Source organism: Mustela nivalis (assembly GCF_964662115.1).
Source record: "Mustela nivalis genome assembly, chromosome: 20".
Lineage (NCBI taxonomy): Eukaryota > Metazoa > Chordata > Mammalia > Carnivora > Mustelidae > Mustela > Mustela nivalis.
This window is the reverse complement of record NC_139039.1, coordinates 15,238,998-15,244,395: the sequence shown is the minus strand read 5'-3', so window position 1 is coordinate 15,244,395 and position 5,398 is coordinate 15,238,998. Positions and strand designations below refer to the sequence as shown.

Sequence of the window (5,398 nt, the reverse complement as noted above, 5' to 3'; positions counted from 1 at the left end):
AACATCACTTGTCTAGCACTAAATACCTCGTATAAAAACTCTTGTGCAACCAAGAGGCCAATGGGTAAGTAAACTGTGGTACATTCAGACAGTGGAACATTATTCAGCACTGAAAAGAAAATGAGCTATCAAGCCATGAAAAGACATGGAGGAATCTTAAAGGCCTATTACTAAGGGAAGGAAGCCAATCTGGGGGGCGGGGAGGGAACTGAAGACTGTAAGATTCCAATGATGGAATGTTCTGAAAAAGGCAAAATTATGTAATCAGAAAAAGTTCCGTGGTTGCCAGGGGTTGAAGGTGGTAAGAGGAATTAATAGGCAGAGCAAAGAAGATTTTCAGGTGGTGAATATACTCTGTATGTTATTATAATGATAGATCCACATCATTATCCATTTGTCTAAACCCATAGAATATACATCACCAAGAGATATAATATAATATAAACCAGGGATGATTCTGATTCATCAGTGTAGGCTTATCAGTTGTCACATAAGTACCACTCTGGTGGGGGTACTTGTTGATGATAGGGAAGGTTATTCATGTATAAGGGCAATCAGTATATAGAAAATCTCAGTACCTTCCCTTCTATTTTTCTATGAACCTAAAACTGCTCTAAATATAGCCTTTTTAATAATAATAAATTTTGTAAAAAACAGAAAACCAAAAAGATGTTTATATGAGCAATCATGTTTGGCTAGCTTCAAAACAATGCAATGCAATCTTCAAAACTGCTGTTTATTTGTATCCTCTGCTAAAATAATATATGAATACCTCCAAATGTGTAAGCTTGCTAACCAGAATCAAAATAGAACCTGTTGAGAAGCATGAAGAATCTGGGGGATGAGTGGGTTGTAGGGAATGGATTAGGATTTCTGCTTTATCTCAGAAACATATCTAGAACTCCTGCTGAAACAATACTGAATGTTATTAATGACTTTTATTGTTTTAGTAATGCTAAAATATAATTCTGTACTTTTCATATAGACTCATAAACTTGGATAAGGATTCTGAGACACACTTCTATCTCCCATTTAGTCACATTCCTGGTCTCCACATCAGCATGCCAATATAAAGTAAGATAAAACACAGGTGTTAATTATTAATAGGACTGTGCTGATACAGAAATAGTAAAATAGTAAGTTTTATGTCAGTTGCCCAAGTATTTTAGGAGTAGAAAGTAGAAGTTAAGATTACGGTGACAAGTAAATTGTATGCTGAGGTTGCCGTGAGTTCCTTTTTCTGTGTATGTCCTAATCCCTAGAATGTTCACAGGTGAGGCATGCTGGCACCTAAGGCAACTGGGAAGCGACAGAAGCAGAAGCTGGGGAAGGAGCCTGGAAAACACAGCTTCATACAATGGCTACCCTTAACAGTACAGCTGAATGATTCACGGTACAAAAGGTAGGCTTAGCCGCAGTTGAAGCTATTTCTGAGATCTAAGGGTGTCCAGCTGTGAAGTGGGGCAGGGATTGAAAAGAAAGTTACTGTGTTGGCTCATACTCAAAACAAGTGGGCAGCAGCAGCATTTTGACTATGAAAGAAGTACAACACGCGGACTGGAGCCAGGGAGGATGGAGAAGGTAATGTTACTGGTGAGGAGAACATAAAGCAAGCAGGGTCTAGCCACTGGGTGGGAAGTTTAAGGCATAAACAGATTTGGAGCAGGGTTCAAGTCAAGGTTGACAGGAGAAGTACTGAAATCTTGGGCAGTGAAAACTAAGGCATAATATCATGAGGATCAACTGTCCCAAGTGATACCTCTGTTATTAACAATAAACATAAAAGTAACACCTGCTACTATGTATTGGTTAATATCTACATTATTAAATCATTACTGGTGCATTATCTCTATTTGGAGAGATGAGGAAAGGAACATCTTGGAAGATTTAATCACTTGGGCAAAGTCCTACAGTTAGTAAAAGCAGAGGTGGAATGTGGGTACAGGTTTTCTGAATCCCCACACCTATGCTCTTGGGTATAAATATGAGTATGTACCAGATACTACTAGGGGTTCAGTTCTCTGACACGCTGTCCTGCTCAGGATTTTTTGAGAACCTAGGTGTCCTGAATCAACTGCCAAGACATCAGAGACTTTAACTTCAAAAGACTCAGGAACATTCTCTCTTTCTTCCATATCACCCAAGTACTGTGTCCTCCATTCAGCAGATAAATATTCATTGTTCCTTTTTTTTTTTTAACTGCCTTTAAATACAAGTAGGACGATATAGGAGAGAAAATACAACAAAACCTACTCCTCTACTATGACAGGACATAGATTTATGCTGCTCAGGAGAAAGGAATTTTCTTCTCCACAATGTCAAGATGCAAAATACATTTTCTTATAAGACATGAACCTTCAAGATTCACCTGTAATTTACCATCTGTGCAATTCTGAACCACTGATCAATTAGGTCAATTGAACCAATTTAATAAAGTTGTATATACCTGGAGTTACTGGGTGGCCAAATTGTCTTCTCAGGTATCCTCTAACCTCATGTATGCCTGGCATATAGTAAGCACTCTATAAAACTTGGAGGCTCTTATTGTTATTATTATTATGTATAAAGTAATCCATGTCACAGCTGCAAAGGTTTTAGATTGAGAACCCTCTATTAAAGTACTTCTGTATTTCCAGTGGCCATTAACCAGGACATCATTAGAGACTTGGGAAAAGATTAGCTAATGAGTGGCTCAATTCATTAATGAGGCAACTCAGCTGTGCTTTTTCTTCCCTTAATGGCAGATCTTCTTACTCTCCAAGGCACTATTTAAACTATTAAAATAACTAATGAGATCATTACTGTTGTCAGACAAGTCCCAGAATGAGCAGATATCTTTACTAATAAATGTAGAGTATTTGTTCCAGTGGAATGTCCTACATGCTTACTAACATAAGAGGAGAATCAAATTAAGAGCAGAGAGCCAGCTCCCCAACTTCTGGGTCCAAACACCAGAAAAGAGAGTAATCTAAAGTTATAAGTTTTTAGTCACAAAAATGGTCTTCTCACAATATTATTAAATTGTGAGAAGACAATTTAGGGTTGAATTTTTCAATGATTTTTTTAGAAAGATTTTATTTATCTATTTGACAGAGATCACAAGTAGGCAGAGAGGCGGGGGGGGGGGGGAGGAAGCAGGCTCCCCGCTGAGCAGCGACACCCCCCCCCCCCAAATGCGGGGCTCGATCCCAGGACCGGGGATTATGACCTGAACTGAAGGCAGAGGCTCAACCCACTGAACCACCCAGGTGCCCCTTCGATGATTTTTAATGTGAGTGAACATTAAGGCCTAAGTTGTCAGATTCACATGAAGTATTTATCTTACCTGGCAAAGACTGCTATTGATGATTAGTAAATAAAAAATATACAAGATCAATAACATGTAATATCAGCATCCAGGGATTCCCAAACCTGTCAGAGCTTCCTGTTTCCTCCAGGATGGGTTTTGATGTCTGGGAGGGAACCGTGTGGGGGATAGGTTAGCAAAAAGCTGCCACGGAGTTTAGGGCCCTCTTAGCTTATTTATCTTCTGTATCATGTAGCTCTTTCTGGTTCCAATGTTCATTTGTCAATGCAGCACCTGCCCACGAATTGCAGGTTTATTGATAATAAACAATCTTTTGTAGACAGACCAAGAGTATCCTGCTAAAAGCATTTCTAGATGAGTAATTGGTACATAGCAACCCCTGAGAGACCCCGATTGAACAGTTCATGGTTTTAAGAGGTTCTGCTTAGGGCCAAGTGTGCTTCTGGTGTTCACAAAGAGGGTGAAATGTTTTAGACACCTGCTGCTAATAACCCTTTCTTTCCTAAAAATAAAGAGAAGTCAACTGGAATAGGAAATAAAATTTTGAAATTTTATTTGAAATAAAAACAGCCAGCTGTTATTTTCAGAACATCAAGCGCTATCAAGGTTCAACCATTTAAATTCCAGCCTGTTTGGATGTAAATGCAGCTAAATATCAAAATCACCATTGCTCCATACCGAAATAAATAAAAAATAAATTTAAGTAAGTCTTCATGATACTTAGAGAAAAAAGTCACATTTTCCAGCATAATCATCTTTTAATCCAATCAAATCCCCTTAGAGTCAAAACAACTTGTATAAAATACAGTCAGTTATTTGGCATATCTGAATGTGTATCTATTAAAAAAAGAATGCTTCAGAAGTATCAGAAAGGATAGTGTGATTAACCATAGTTCTTTTATAATGAACTCCTTCTGTAGTAACTCCCCCTTATTTTACCTAGTCCTTGAGTAAAATGCATTAATATTACTAAATGCTGCTGTAATCTTAAAAATGATGTCCATCTGTAAAGACTGGTCTTAATATATGAAAATCTCATAGCCAAAATAATATTCGATTCTATTGTAATAAAACTTGAGTACCGGAGGTAAGAAGAAACAGATGCAACTTTTCCTATTTATATTCCACTTACTCTTACTGTGTGCTTATGTCCAAGTTATCTTCATGTTAGAGATAGGACCAGAATCAATCTTTTAACTCCTTCATTTTTCTTTCCTAAAAACAGGGGGGAAACTGACAACCAAGCTAGTGCTGGGGTCTCTGATATCCTGGAAATATGCAATCATACTTTTATAAGGGACACATATTTAAATTGACAATACCCAGCACCGATATTTTTTCAGTGAATCAAGAAAATCTGTGTTACCTACTTTGTGCTTTGGAGCCTGTTTTTGTGTAGGATTCTGGGGAAATAATAATCAACTATATGTTCCATGTTTACGTGTCTGATATTTTCAAAGGCCTATGATATGTTTGTCACTGTATAAAGAAGGCTAACCAAAGTCCCTTCTCCATTGGACACCATGGTCTGGTGGGAAATAAGACAGCTGAAAAGGTAAGTATGAAACACAGGATAAATATTATGTGCAAAAGGGATAGGAATACGGAGACGTGAATGCATAATTGTGCCCCTGGGAAATTTTAATTGAAGTGTTAAAATTTGTGCTGGTTTGAATTACAGTTAGAGGTTTTCCTGGAAGGGTAGGGAATAGCATTACTGGTGGAAGAAAGAACATGTGCCCTGACAGATGTGGGAAGGCCCAGGCAGTCTCATTCCCTCGGGCTTTCTCTGGCAAGAATTTTGGGAATTTTCCATCCTATCCAGGTGGCCTGCTAGTTTACTTGTTTAAATTGTTCTCATGGATCAGGAGAATCTGCTGGGGAGGCAATGAAATTTTCATAAGGCAGTGGGATGGTAGAAGAAAAGAAAACCTCTCTCTCTCCAACTGTGGATGTTAAAATCTAGGGGTATAATGAGGTATTAACCTGTGAAGATTAATTTTGAAGGAGGAACAAAATAAAATGGCTAAATACCTACATATAGGAGTCACAAAATCATGATTGCTCATGTTTATGACTGCAGCTGTTTCC

At 38.0% G+C, this 5,398-nt stretch overlaps 1 long non-coding RNA gene across 1 annotated transcript; it reads left to right on the top strand.

Annotated features, from left to right (window-relative positions):
* The first annotated feature begins 273 nt into the window (after nt 1-273).
* Nucleotides 274-4,719, top strand: LOC309855228. Its single transcript, XR_014306683.1, has 3 exons — nt 274-340; nt 1,274-1,402; nt 4,533-4,719. It is a non-coding gene; the product is annotated as an uncharacterized lncRNA (long non-coding RNA).
* The last annotated feature ends 679 nt before the right edge of the window (nt 4,720-5,398 follow it).